This window comes from Plodia interpunctella, chromosome 9 (assembly GCF_027563975.2).
Source record: "Plodia interpunctella isolate USDA-ARS_2022_Savannah chromosome 9, ilPloInte3.2, whole genome shotgun sequence".
Lineage (NCBI taxonomy): Eukaryota > Metazoa > Arthropoda > Insecta > Lepidoptera > Pyralidae > Plodia > Plodia interpunctella.
Genome location: NC_071302.1, coordinates 6,498,353 through 6,514,010, shown reverse-complemented (window position 1 = coordinate 6,514,010; position 15,658 = coordinate 6,498,353). Strand labels below are relative to the sequence as shown.

The following is a 15,658-nucleotide window of genomic DNA, read 5'->3' as shown; positions in this document are numbered from 1 at the left end:
TCACTGACGTTTGAAATATCCTCACTGTAAGTAATGATTTATTCAAAGGCTGTTAGAACAATAAAGATTGTCTTATACGAAATTGTGTTACAAATAATTTCACTACAATTTGTCTGGAAAGAAAAACGAATTGACTAGGTACATGATTACATAAGGTATCACAAGGTTTATTCTTCAAGCTTTGTCTAGAGATATCAGTTTAATAAATTAGATTGAGACCCTTTAGCTGATTTCGTCCTAAATTGAAGGACATGCTAAGTATACACATTTTCTAAGCAAATAGCTTGTATTTCAAAACAAGTAGAAACAAAGTTTTCATAACTAATACTAACTAATATTATAGACGCAAAAATAAGTTTGTTTGTTACCTCTTCAAACTCAAACTACTCGACCAATCTTAAGATTTTGCATACATGTAGTTTGAAATATAGAGAAGGACATAGGTTTTCATACTGGAAAATAACTGTTCCCGAGGGAAATTTACGCAGGCGAAGCCGCGGGCAAAAGCTAGTTTAATCTATAAAAGTAAAAAATAATATTATTTGAAATTGTAATAAACAGTTGCACAGCCGAAACAGCGAAACTATTCACCAAAAAATCATTTATATATTGCGAGATGATTTAAAAACGATAAATTATAATATTATGCCGTATAGAACAACGTTGACATAGGCCTAAAAACGTTTGAATTCACAAATTGATCAGTATAGTCGCGTCCTACTCGTGCGTACCCGCGGGCGTCCATCGTCCCCTAATTTCGGCCGGTAATTGCCGGGCTTGCTACGGGCATCACCGCCGAATCTTTGTGGGAACCGTGCGGCCAACAACGGATTCCGTAGGGTTACTCTGTACTTATTTTATATTTTATTGTGCCTGAAACGACTTGAATCGAACGCCAGTATTAGCAATAACAAGTTCGAAATGAAATTAAGTATGTACTTGATAGTTTTCCTGCAAATTTCGTTTGAATTACTTTCTTCCTTCCGTTTCGTTTGGTAGAGGGATGCTCACATGACTGTAAAGAAAGATTAAAGCTTAATAATTTTACTAACGGTATACTAAATCCAAAAACAGTCCACATATCTAATATTTTAGAAAGACTTATCCAACAACACCCACACTATAGGAAAGATTTAAAAAAAACTATTCCCAGTTCACATGTACCCTAAAATTTGACCATTTTGTCGGCGTTATTAATGGTTATACCAAACTAATAGTTTTTGAGCTACACCGCGGACGGACAGACAGAAGGACATGGCGAAACTATAGGGTTCCTTATGTGTGACTACGGAACCCTAAAAATGTTGTCGTTTAATATGAATTCATTAAAATATTGCTTCTTAATTTATTAAAGACTTAGATAAACAAAATCTACAAAAACAATGATAATTTATTACTATTAAGATTTAAAAGGAAATCTAATAGACAGCCCTTGCCTTTAAATGGGAGGATGTGTGTTATTGTAGTGCGATTCTGAAATCAATGACATGGACGTTGACGAGATATTGCCAAAATGGATTTTCGCATTTTGGGGCCGGTCTGAGAGATTTCCCATAATAGAAATCGCACGCTACAATGCATGGTTCTAATAACCATGCAGGCTAAATAAGGTGTGTATTCGTATATTTATATGTTGTGACATTTTAAGATCAAGCTACGTTATCAAACACACAATGATTTATTTAGGCATAAGTAAATACTTACCTATGTATGTGGTTAGACAAATAAAGTATTCTTCAAATAAGTAAGGAAATATAAGTTTATTACTACTAATAAGACACCATTCCACATGTCATTTATGTCGAGCTGTATTAAATGACTAAATATTTAGGGTTTTATACAGTAAGAAACTATGTAGTTAAAACATTTTAATTAATTAGTACTTATTTACATGTCATTTTTGATTCATAATTATCTCTTATTATTGAATCAAAATTTGTACGACCTGTTTGTGACTTCTCAAGCAACAGTGTCTTTCTTTCTCATATCTGAACGTGCTCCCGACAACATTCACGGCTGAGACGCATCGAAGCCTTGTCTCCGCTTAAAAAACAATACTTAAAATCTTGAAGATTAAACTCAGATCGATCTTACTGTTGGTTGCCGCTCAGCTTTAATGCTTTTTATCCCCGTTTCGCCTCGTACGCTTACAAGCAACAGTTTGTCTTGTAACAAATTCATGTCACAAGTATCAAATATACTGAGTTCACACCCGTCAGCTCACCTTATGGAAATCACAGAGTACGTCATAAAACGCGTTACTTCATCGGCGTCTAGCTATTCTATCTACGTCAATTAATTTCTAGCTCCCAACCTAGCATATTTTCGAACTAGATATTAAATTTAGTTATAAAAATATGACATGAAAATGGATAGCATACCAAAATGGATAGCATACCAAAATATTACGCATCGTAAAGGAGTAGAAGAAGGAAAAAATAAACGATGAAAACTATTTTGGCAAACCCGGGCTGTTTCGATCAATGTGTTACGAAATATAAGAAATAAAAATTAGGATGCAACTTTTAAAAATTAGATAAGTACTTTATTGTTGAACTGAGTATTTTTAAATTTATTTCCCAATTCAAAACTTTTAATCACTTCCTATATTTGCAAATTATATATAAATATTTTATTAGGGGAACCATCAATAAATAAAGTATTAATAACATCAAAGCTTGCTTTTATTAAATCAGTCAATTACTTGTCCTCCAAATTATGCATCCATAAGCTTTTCATGCCAGTTCAAGATTACTGGTCACCAGTGACATATTGTGGGAACCAACGGCTTTGCACCAAGTGTTTCATTACAGGTTATTACGAGATTGACATCGCGATTTGTGACGCTGTTAATTCAAGAAAAGTCGACCTGTGCGCGTCGCGTCGCGTTGCGCGTCTCCGCACGCGTCGCGTCGGCTCGGGCGGTCGCCGGGACGACGCGCCGCCGTCGGCCAGTAGGCGGGCCCGCCCACGAACCCACCTCACTATGTAACTTTTTCATAATCTTCAGATTAAGTCTAGTCTATAAACAACCCTTACCCTGTTAACAACATTAACATCACAATTCCATGTAATAGTGTACAATATTACATTACATTGTAAAACCATCAAAATTACATCTATTCTCAAACTAATTAACGTGATTTGACAAACGTATAATTCAAATCATTACAACTGTGTACACAATGATTTTTCAAATAATATCCAAAAGTGTTGTAAGTTTTAACAAAGTTAACGCTGTAGGGCGGGAAAGTGAGACACGTGGTGAATGGGCGGGCGGTGCAGTCTCTCTTGCACAAATGCACCACCCCCAGTAAAGCGCGATGCGAATGCAGTCCGCGCCGCCGAGCCGCCGCAGCTCCTCGCTCGCTGCGCCCTCGAGTCCCGCGCGACGTTACGCGACCTGTAACGACTTACCAGGCTCCCAGAACCGATAAAGAGGTAAGCTTACACTACCTCTACCCTATCCGCTCGCACCTTCCGATTTTCTCCGTTTCCATCCCTTTTCACGCCTCGGAAAGTTGCACAGTTTTCCCTTTTATCGTTGGAATGTAGGACACCAGGATTCGGTGTCCCAACTCTCTCTTTCACTTTGTAATAATAAGCCGATTATCAAAAGGGACGGTGAGCGGCGGCACGCAGGGAGAATACGTGGATGTTATTCTTTTTTTATTTTGCTGCGTTCGAAATTCGCAAAGGATTTTGTTTTCAAAATTACTTGATTGTTACGTCTCATTTTTAATGTATAAAATTGTGTATAATAAAATTGGTGCTTTTTTATAGACTAAATAGTATAAAGTATAAATCCATATATAATAAAATATATTCGCAAGAAGTGAGCTTGATGTCGCGAAATGGAAAATAAAAAATAGAAGAGAAAGAAACCGGGAAAACTCTCAGATAAATCAAAGAATTTGCTTTATTCTACTCCACTACAATATGATATAATTAAATAATATAAAAAAATAATTAACTAATTTTTGTACACTGTACAAATAAAAGGGCAAATTAATGCAAATAAGTGCAATTATCAAAAAAATAGCAGTGTTTAGAAAAAAGAAAACTTACGGAAAAAGACGATGCCATCAAATATATGCTGTAAAAAACCAAAGTCTCGCAGCTCAGTTTTTCTACCGTAAAAAGTTGTAAGATCCATGTTACCAAGTCGATTAATTTATTTAGTCCCTACTTAATGGACCGTCTGTCTTAAGTTATTACGCAAGTTTATATGATAGCAATATTTATATAATAATCATATAAATAAATATTAAAAATCTTTTAGGTTTTAAATAAATTACATATATCTTTTGATAAATTTGACATTTACAGTGTACTTCCTGTTTTATCTACAAGGAAGTTATTGGGGTTCGAAATTGGCCTGATTTGCTTCGAGAAAAGAATGGTACGGCCGTACCTTATTTTTTGCTCGACGTGCACTGACGACCTCAGTGGCGTAGCGGTAAAGTGCTTGCCTCTGCACCGAGAGGTCCCGAGTTCGATCCACGATCGGGTCATGATGGAAAATGATCTTTTTCTGATTGGCCCGGGTCTTGGATGTTTATCTATATATATTATGTATTTATTATAAAATATAGTATCGCCGAGTTAGTATCCCATAAAACACGACACAAGTCTCGAACTTACTTTGGGCCTAACTGAATCTGTGCGATTTGTCCTAATATATTAATTTATACTGGGTATATTTTTGATTAGCTTAAGGATTTATTGAAGAAATTTTATTTTATTCAAGTGGGCTAATAATAAAATATCACAAATAAAAGCCATTTCCATTATCACATCAGACGCATTAACGACATTCAATTGATATAAGAAAAATTTCACCATTCATCGGATCAAAAAACATGGTAAGTGCAGGTAAGCTGGTTGACTCTGCAATAGAATAGATATAAAAAAATATAAACACTTAACAAAGACATAGTTACTTATATGGGCATTATCGCGGATCCTTCCTTAGCCCTTAAACGTGGTCCGCCGCTTCCCTATATAACTTCTCTACTACGTTCTTCGGTAGGTAACCATAGTGTCTATTGGCACGTATCTTCCTTGACGACTAACAAGACGTTGTAACAATAAACTTTAAATTTTCAGTTTGAAGTAAATAATCATTGCCAAGAAGAATGGCAACGTTCCAAAACGCTGCGGAATAGAAAATCTTACAATTTTAGCAATCAATCTTTTTATCATCGCTTTAATCGACATTTGTTAAAAAATATAAAAGTAATGTCAGAACGCGAAATGTTAGGAGACTATTGAGATTTTTTCTGTTATCTGGCGCTCTTAGCCACACACTAGCCACCAACACATTTTTTATTCATTTATTATATTTCTTAGCGAAAAATAAAACATATATCAAAAGATTATGCCACATTAGATAAAGATACTTAGTAAAAAGTATTATCATTTACTACAATAGAATTTAAAACGGTGGCCATCAAAATTCGTATAGTCAATATACGAATTTTGATGGCCACCGTTTTAAATTTAATCAACTATCTAATGAAAAACTATAATATTTTATAAAAACAATTCTTTAGATTAGTGTGGCATTATTTGTCAAGATCATTTTTTATTTTTCACTAACAAATTGATAAAGATGTGATAATGGCGCTAGTATGTTTGCAATTTAAGTACACAAAGGAAATTACAGTTTACTAGCACTAATAAGCCGATGACGAACGGACGAATGGACGCACATGACAGAACTAAAGTTCTTCTTGGTTTACTTTGGGACATTGTAACCGATTTTTATACCGAAGATGATACTGCACATCACTAGAAGATGATTGATTATTTTTCATCACATGGTGTATGATGTTTTTCCAAAATTGATTTTATTAGTCTTCAAAGTAATAGTTTTGATTGCGCACCGGAATCTAAAGAAGTTTACAATAAAAAATGAAAATTTTCCCAATATAAAATAATTAGTAAAAAAATTACTTAAATAAAAAAGTATCTCCTAGTCATCACAAAAAATATAACTTACATTTTCTCCGAAATTTGTACTAACCAAAGCGCTCTATAATAATTGTTTATTCTCATTTGTAATAACTTTATTATACGAAAATAACTAGGTTCATAAATCAATATTAATACAAGAAAGATACATGTACGACTGTGAATTTATCCAATGACCATGTAAGAGTTCCCTCTTACAATCAACCTGCTGTGCCGGTGGCGATAAGTTGATGGATTCTTTTCATTCTTCTGAAGTATTCGCCAATCGACTTTAAAAAAAATATTTGTGAAACTCAAGCTGAAAATTCGCAATTTATTGCTTATATATTACTTGAAATATTATCAACTTATTATAGTTAAATTTCTCCGTGAACCCGACGGTGGCTAAACATAGAAAACTCCGGGAGAGCCTTATACAATGAACTAAATAGAATTGCCTTATAGACAATTTGTAAATCATTAAGTCGGCATTTTTTCACTAAATAGTCGCCTAAAACGCGTGACCATTAATTTGACTTTTTATATACTTCTCAGGTCTATGAAAGGTCCCTTACAAGTGATCGGTCCGTTTATGTAAATTAGAACAAGACAATTTTGTGGCGATTCTTATATTATATCATACATAACAAAAATAATAAAGAATATATTTGAAATATTATACTATATTACTAGGCTTGCTTTTTTCGCACCTGTGGTCCGCCGCTTCGTCGTTCCAACTATTTCCACATAAAAATTCATATTAATTAATTTATCCGTGTTGTCATGAAAGAACAAACAAATAAAGACATTTATAATATTAGTATCTATATAGTATGGACTAGCTGCGAGATTTTGGGATACAAATATCCTACGTACGACACATTCTACCCATGTATCAAATTACAGCGACATTAGTCTTTTCAATTTTCAGGGAATCTGTGACAAACATATATGTACTTTCGCATTTATTTACAACATTAGGCGAATAACGATATTTAATGAAACATTATATTTACAATATCAATACATATTATTCAATACACTTTGTACGAAATCTTTAGAATCCGGCTCGCTCTTGGCCGATTCTTTCTTTATAAAAATTTGGATCTAAATAATAGAAGGAGCTGAAACAAAACCTTTTACTCGAACATTCTTTATTTTCACGACGATGGTAAAAGTTCCATGTGTATCATAAGTCAATAATATTACGGCTTTTTAAAGATAATGTAAAAAGAAGACCAGTAAAAGCCTCTTAAGAGCTGGGATTTTTCTGGAAAACTTTGTAAGCATGCATATATATGTACCTTTTTTAGTACTCCGTTATTATTTTTATGAACAGGTTTAGGGCGTAAATATTAAGAAAATAAAAGGCCTATTTGAAAAAAAAAAGTAATAAACAATATCACTTAGAAAATAATATAAAGGATATGTGACAACAAACCATATTAACACGTAACTAACTACGTAATATTATGTATCAAAGTTTCTCTCGCAAATAAATGTCATCCTTGAACATAATTTTTAAGCTGAATTTCCTTTGAGAACAATTGAATTGCTCAACAAATCGTCTCCCCTAAGTCAATGCCAAATAGTACTAGGCGAGCATATCCTGAAAGAGGGTTACACTCCTGACACCCATTCCTCCCTCCCCGGGGACTGGGCCCGAAGCCACCCTACGCACCCTTCAAGCCGCCAATTTCCCGATATTTTTTTCTCGCTTCCGTCTATAGTTTAAATTGAACGTCATTCCGGTTGCGGTTAACACTTAATTTGTGCAACGCATAATATCATTACTTGCCAATTCAATTTATTATATCCTGATACAATGATAATAATCGCAGCTCTTAATGAAATTGATATCCGTCTGCATTCGAACAAATGAAAGATATTTTTGCCCGATTCATTTGGGTTGTCGAATAATTTCTCTGAACTTATTTTAGTATGGTGATGACGGTTCACGATTTTAGTATTATTTGACTGTTTTTAAATGTAAGTTTTGTACATGTAAATCAGGACATTTATAGTAAGCTGTACACTTAACTAAACTTTTTTAAATTGTTCTAAGTATTATTCCATATGAGATGACCAATCGATTAAATTTAACGTATCGAACTTTGGAAACATTGCATACACAATACCATCTTTAATACAATACCTAACTTAGTGCATGGTTACAAAACTATGAAACCTAGACGCGGTTCATGTAGAATTGATAACATAATGCCCGAGTCGTTTCAACGACAAACCATTCAGCAATTTCTTGGAATATCCAACGATTTCTAAAGTACTAGGAACAAAGTATCAACGTGCAATGGTGATAAATAAAATATACTTCCAAAAAAGTTAAATTAATATACGTTATATATTTTTTTTATTTCAAGTTTGCTAATATAACTACAATAAAGAATGACTCTAAATCTAACCCTATGCGATTTTTAATAAAAAAATATTTTTTATTTGAGTGATTAACAAAAACAATATAATTTTGATGTACTCGTATTACCTATATAAAGATTCCCAGGGAGCAGGGCTATTTTCCAAATCCCCCGGCCAATAACATGGAAACACTTCGAATCGCAGCTTATCGATTACAGAATTAAATCGGATTTGCATAATGAATTGTTTCGTGAATTTTGTAGGCGTCGGTTTCGGCCACCGACGGGCGCGGCTTGTCTATCTCGACCGTCACTCGACGCAAACCGCCATGGATATGTCGCGTCGCCACCGTCGATCAGAAATAAAACTTTTACGGTCGCTTCCGATTTAGTTAAACTTCCCAACAGTTAAATCGATCGCTCTTAACAAACCAACCACCAGCGCTTTAGTTGGCCGATTTAGGATAGTTTCTCCCCGCCTTTTGTTTAGATTACATTGGGTCGTCCTATTTTTGTGATGTGGTGCACCTACCTATACCATTCGATTACTTTCATTGAATTTAGCTTTTACGATATTTGCTAACAATTCATTTTATTTACAAAGATTCTCGTTGAACTAATTTAAAAACATCACTTAAGTTTAAGTTTCTAAACGTATGTATACGATTAGAAACTTACATACTTGTACGAAACATATGTAAAATGATATCGAACACCTAACGAACCATATAAAAATCCCGTCGGCATTCTTCATTCAAGAAACCCTGAAGTACAAAGTTGCATCCAAGGGCTTTATACATTGAACAACAAGACAACAATATTTTTCCTACTTTTACATTTCTTCATTTGAACCCTGTTTTATTTCACTCCATCTCTGGTAAAGGTCTTTATGTAATCGGCTTTACCAGCTGATTTTAACTTCCAGCTTCAAGTAAATAGGTATCTACACGACAACGTAGCACCTGGAGAATGATATTTAAAAAAGATTTGTTACTATTGTACCTGCTCTTTTCTCATTATATTTATTAACAACATATATTTAAAGATTTTCTTCTGCAAGCTGAATTGGTAGCTTTATAGTTATAGTTAATAAATAAAGTCAGAATTATACAAAAACTGAATAAAAGCGAATCTTGGTGGGATTGGCGATCAAATGATTATTACAAAATTCAGGCCAGAAAGGTGTTCGGAATTTAAAGATAAAGTGTACTAACTAAGATAGTTTCAGTTTTAACAGTAGCTTTTTAAATTAATTGACATCAAAAGCGGACAAGGGCAAACCAATATTAATATACTCCGTCGGGAAACTATATCCAACTAATATGACCTGAAAATATTCAATCATAAACAAAATACCTTACCGATTGAGCGATCTTGTCAACAAAAGATTTGATTAGCATGCTGCCTTCATCTATATTTTCTTATTTGTACTCAAAAAATAATTAATTGAATGAAAAAAATAATGAATGTTACATTATTTTTGTTGTAACTATTTTTTAAACCTATATTGTCAAAATGAAATGAAATTACCAATTGCCACCAAAGTCATTCATGGCGCAGACTATCAGATTCGAAACATCAAAACGTGTGATGTCTCATATATAATGTACGTTTTCCATCAATATAGCCATCGTCGATTTTGGCTGCAGACTGCGATTTCTATACTAATTTATTAATAAATGCATTTACACCATTCTAAAATAGAGGTCCACTATGTCCACGTAAACATGTTTGTTTTTTCTATAACATACACCAGCTCGTAGGTAAATTGCATTTGAAAATAGTAAACAATCTCATTACCCTGTGGAAACTAACTGGAATTAGTTTCGCAAGCTTACAATTGCTCGGTAAAGTACCAGGCGAGCATAGGCGGGTTGGAGGTATCGAATGGCCCTGATCTTCCACGCGCCGCGCGTCCTATACACAGCATAGTTACATTGCACTGGCGAAGGCTGCACTTACATCCCTATATTCAGGCTATATCACACGGCAACAAGCTTTGACGCTTTACGTAACTGTGGTTGAATCGGAACGCGCAACTCTTCGGTCTCTATGTCATCACGAATCGATTGAGAGATTTTCACACCTATCATTTAGTTTTTCTCATGGGTCTAGTAAGTAAAACACTGCATATTAGGCTACTGTTAAGCATATGGCATAATTTAGAAAGCCACCCACAAACTCTATCCGCATATCCGCAAATTCATAAAAAATATAGCTTTTTCCTTGCCAATTTTAACAATTCTATTCTATTATTTTAATATCATTTAGTATATAACATGCTCTTCATTTAATTTTACTTTTTAGTATATTGCATATTCATAGTCGGCAATGTTTATACGTAGGCTTAGCTTTATCTTTTAACACCAATTTGTATTAGGTACTCATGTTTTGCAAATAAATTTTTCTTTCTTTCTTTATTTATTCATAGATATATTTATAATTGTGGACAGACCACTAAATTATTAGGAAAGTGTTCTTATGGAGGTTCCGTTAACCAGAACCCTAATAATAACTATTTATTTATTGACAGCAAGTTTGTTGACTTGAAATTTTAGACAAAAAATAGTGGATAGTGAAAACTGATAATATATTAATCGAATTTTGAAAATTGCATTCCTATGGGAGTGTGAGATGTGGAAGGTTTAAGTTTAAATTAAACTATAAAGATAATCTTTTGTGTTTATTAAAACACGGGACGTGACAAGCAACGGGATATGGAACGAAATACAGAAGAAGACAGCGGAAATCGTAGCGGGAAACGCAAAATTGGACTAAAGACATTTTACTTTTATTCTATGTTTAGAGGAAAAATTCTCGTAGGCGAGGCCGCAGGAAAAAGCTAGTTCAATATAAAAGTGTGATCGCTTCTTGAATCTGCATGCTTTTTTAACCCCCGACGTAAAAAGAGTGGTGTTATAGTTTAAGTGTCTGTCTGTCTGTGTATCTGTCTGTGTCATCGTAGCTCCTAAACGGATAAACCTATTTTCATTTAGTTTTTTTTTTATGTCATAGATAATTCAGTTGTTCAAAAGTTGTAGCGAAATGAATATTTAAAGTCGGAGGGTTTTTTAATTTGTCTAACAAATAAACTTGTTATACAAATAACAAAATTGTTGTATTAGTCAAAATGTATACTGCGTAATAATAGCTACCTATATTAAACAGTGGTTAGCATTACATCACCTAGTAACATATATATATGGATATATATCCATACTAATATTATAAATGCGATTGTCTGTCTTTCACGCTTTCACGCCTAAACCGCTGAACCGATTTTATGCAAACCTATACTGTCCAAGGCTACATGTTGTTCGAATAATAAACTTTTAATAATACTTAATTTATTTACTGAGATTAACTCGCTTCGTGTGTCTCTCGCTAGTGAAAAAATGTTGCTGAGTTATGACGATTTTGGCTGCAGTAGCACACGAATATATTGTACTGCGTTTTAATTATCTGTTGTTTCTTTTAACTTACATGTAACAGTTGATAAAACGATGTATCTATCTATACAAAGGTTTTACTACTCGAAATTCACTACACAATGTCGACGCCCCGTATTCATAGCAAACTTTTGTTGAGCAACAGTGTTGACGCAATGTGTTGCCGAGTTATCGACCACACGTTGCTGGCAACCATGAGTGTTGCATATTTGCCCACTGCATTTAGAAATGTTGTTTTGTTGCAATCAACAAAAGTCTACGTGTGTTGATAAAACAAACTAGTTTACAAAACAGTAGTGTGGGCCATTGATAAAATTTACTCGATTTCGTCGCTTGACTTCACTATAGTTTCCATCATATTTGTGGTCTATTATCGTTCGTTATTATAGTTTGTCAATGCCAGCCATATAACCTATAAACCAGCATAGATTTTTCATGCTGGTCTAGGATCTAAATAAAAACATAGACGGTGCCAGCCGCTTCTCCTCCCGCGCAGATTGTAAAAGTCAATCATGGGATAAGGATAAACTGGAAATTCTTTCACTAACAAGCCGTACATATCATATATTATTATTAGCTAAACTTGGCCTTCGAGTTTCGCAACTCTTAACTACCCGTAAGGGATACAGACGTGATAATGCATCTGTACCAACATAAATAAAGCATATGCCGATACGTGCGCAAACTTTCTACATCTATGATCACCAGTGTAACCACTCTTATAATTTCATAATCTAGCTAAACTTCCTAAGTATTTTGTAAGTTAAACGATAGTTAAATATTATACAATATTTCTCACATATGAAGCAAATTGATATAAACGCGTAAGTAGTGCGAACTTGCAGGCAGATGAAGTTACAGTAAACTTAGTTGTTGGGATCTGCCTGTACAACAATACCTAGTAAATAAATAATCCTTCACATTCCAAGTGTGGAACTTACTTTGAAGCTATCTCACTCAATGTATAATGTATTTATTTGGATATGGTATGTACCTATATGTATTCAAATTAATGCGCTATGAAATTATGAAAATTATATACATAATACGAAACTTGCTTTTGCAATGCAGTGGTGAGTTTTGGAAATAAAATAGGTCTCAATTTCAGGAAACGCAAAAACCAACCCTACTTTGACGTAAAAACCTGTAAAACAAAAAGTCTTAATTTTCCCGAAACTGCAGCGTAGTTAAAATTTAATGACACTCGGTATAATATGAGATACGTCTGACTGTTCACATGCCGAATAAAATTGCAATATAAAATAAAAGAGTCCTGGTTGAGGACAATTCATCGACATTTGAAATAGCCTGATCAAATATTTACATTTCGTATGACGAGTGGATAATTTTTGCCGTTTATTTTAAGCTTCGATACGGCAATTACGGTAATTAGTCCTGATTGGTTGAGCAGCTTTTTATTTCATGCACTGGGCTCTATTAATAATCTAGCATGGACGTTATATGACGGGGATCAATAAAATTAACTATTCTTTATTTATCGCGGTAATCGTTTTTATTTTTCGCAATTGATATTTGATGATGATGTATAACTTTTCCCCATATTTATCGAGCGAACAATTTGGGTATAATACCTTCAATCATTATTTGCCGCTGAAGTCTTTGGAAATTGTTGAAATCCCTAAGGGGCAGGTCAGATTGGGGGTCGATAGCGTGGCATTGTTGAGAAGTGAGAGATTCTCATCTCGTCAGCATCCTCGTGTGTATAGTTCCCAACTCCGCGCGGCTCGGCTTCGCAACACATACTTTCAACTAACTTCACGAACATCTTTGTAATAATCGTACACGTATTTATGTTGCGATACGAAATAGCTTAGTAAAACTTTTAAATATATCCTAACTTCGTTGTATATTTGGAATATATATACGTATAGAAATGATAAAAAACATCATTGTTATACTACGAGTAAAGTTTACGTTCATGGTTAACATTAAAATCAATTTAGAAGTTGTTTCGAAAGTAAGTAAAAGAATTAGATTTGAGCACAATTAAAAACTAAACACCTATTTCTTATTTCCTTAGTAACAAAAACAAGCATTTTAATTCGGTTCCGGGTAATTTTACGCTGGTTTTGGGGTAAAGGTTGACCTTGACCTACCAATATAGGACCTCGCCCGTGAATATAGGACAACGGTATTACCTCATCCCATTACGAAACTCGGTCAGTGTAACGTTGCAGGTATCAGGGAAATGTGTATTTATAATAATCCCAACTAATATTATAATTATTTCTTTGTTCGTTTGTTACGCATTATCTACTGGACCGATTGTTATGAAATTTGGTACACGGGTAGAAAATAATCTGGAATAACACATAGTGTACTTTTTATCCCGAATTCTCACGGGAGCGAAGCCCCGGGCGCAGCTAGTATTTACTATTTTGTAAAAATTAAGAGATGGTAGTCCAGTAAACTGTTCACCTAAGATCGAAAGGTTCGAAACTTCGAATACTACTCATGCCACATGAGTTTGTATACCAACCTGACTCATGTTTATTAATTTTAATAACTTGATTCCGATGAAGGAAAACATCGTGAGGAAACTTGCACACTGGTGTACAGTGTGTATGCGACTGCTTGCCATTAGATGTCGGCAGGTGTTATCTTTTGTTCTTTTTGACTTGTTGATATGTGTCAGTTTGATTGTTACATAAAATAAATACCAAATATAAATATATGCTTATCTAGAATTGAGTTTACCTCAAAGGTGATTCTGAGAACGGTTCGACCGCTGCGGCCGCGCTGTCATTAAAATTTTTCAAATTTTAACAAAGACAAGAATAAGACTTTAAAATAATTAGCACTGTGCTAATGTAAATTTTTGTTTATGAATGATTGATTTTGAAAATGATTTCTTCCTCAAGAAAATTGACAGATCGTATTGACAGCGCGGCCGCAGCGGTCGAAGCGCTGAGAGAACCACCCAAAAAGAAAGTTAATAAGACAAGTTGCGAGTAATTTCGAAAAAAAAACAATAGTATTTTATGGTAGTACCTATTTGGATATTCTCTTTTGTTTTTCCCGTTAGTCGTGACTCGTGTGTAAACTAAAATTTTTAGTTGCCAAAAGCTTTTGTAAAGAGCGGCGCCGTGTAACGCCGATCAACTCCTACCCGCCACGAGTAAATGCTTTGAGCGAACTTTCGCAACAATAAACTTAGTTATTGAGAACGATGGAACAAAATTAGTTTGATGAACTACTGATTCATGTAACAGTTTGTAGTTATAGTTAGATTATAGAAAGGCTGAGAAAATAAAGATGTGTAAAAAATTAAAAAAGCATTATAAGAAATTTTTGTTTAGATTGCAATTTTGGAAGCAAATTTTTGTCTAGTCAAAGTTTGACTATATTTGTACTTGACTATATTCAGCAAAACTTTGCTAAATTATATCATAATAATTTTAATAAACGATTATATTATTTTAATAAATAACTTCAATTAATCGACATACACAAAAATGTTTATTGAAAATGCGTGCACAGTTCGTAACTGGCTACTACTAAAATACGCGTGAAATTTTAACATGTGATAATATTTTGTAACAAAAATAGATTGAAGAGACATTTAGTCCAGACGATAAGTTTCCTCACTGATTGAGTGCCCGATGAATACATCAAAAGCAAATTCAAGTAGCCGGCGCGCGCCGGCGACCATGCGTACCTACGGATATTTTCCACCGACCGCCCTTATAACTTCTCAGAACCATTCTTCCTATTAGTGTATCCAGATAATTCACTTTATATTGAATCTCTGACAGAATGAAGCATCAACAAATTAAGGGTATGATTATTTATAGACTAAGTTTACATTACTACATCACTAGTAAAGACGCCTCGACATCATAAACTGTCAAAATTTGA

At 34.0% G+C, this 15,658-nt stretch overlaps 1 protein-coding gene across 4 annotated transcripts in view; it reads left to right on the top strand.

Moving 5' to 3' along the window:
* Positions 1 to 3,309: 3,309 nt before the first annotated feature.
* The window catches only part of fru (fruitless), a 50,969-nt gene continuing 38,620 nt past the window's right edge, over positions 3,310 to 15,658 (top strand). For 2 of the 4 annotated variants that reach the window (XM_053750044.2, XM_053750043.2), the window contains exon 1: positions 3,310 to 3,441. The gene's annotated coding sequence lies outside the window, so the exon portion shown is untranslated. The remainder of the gene's footprint in view (positions 3,442 to 15,658) is intronic. The other 2 variants (XM_053750051.2, XM_053750049.1) reach the window with 2 other exon arrangements.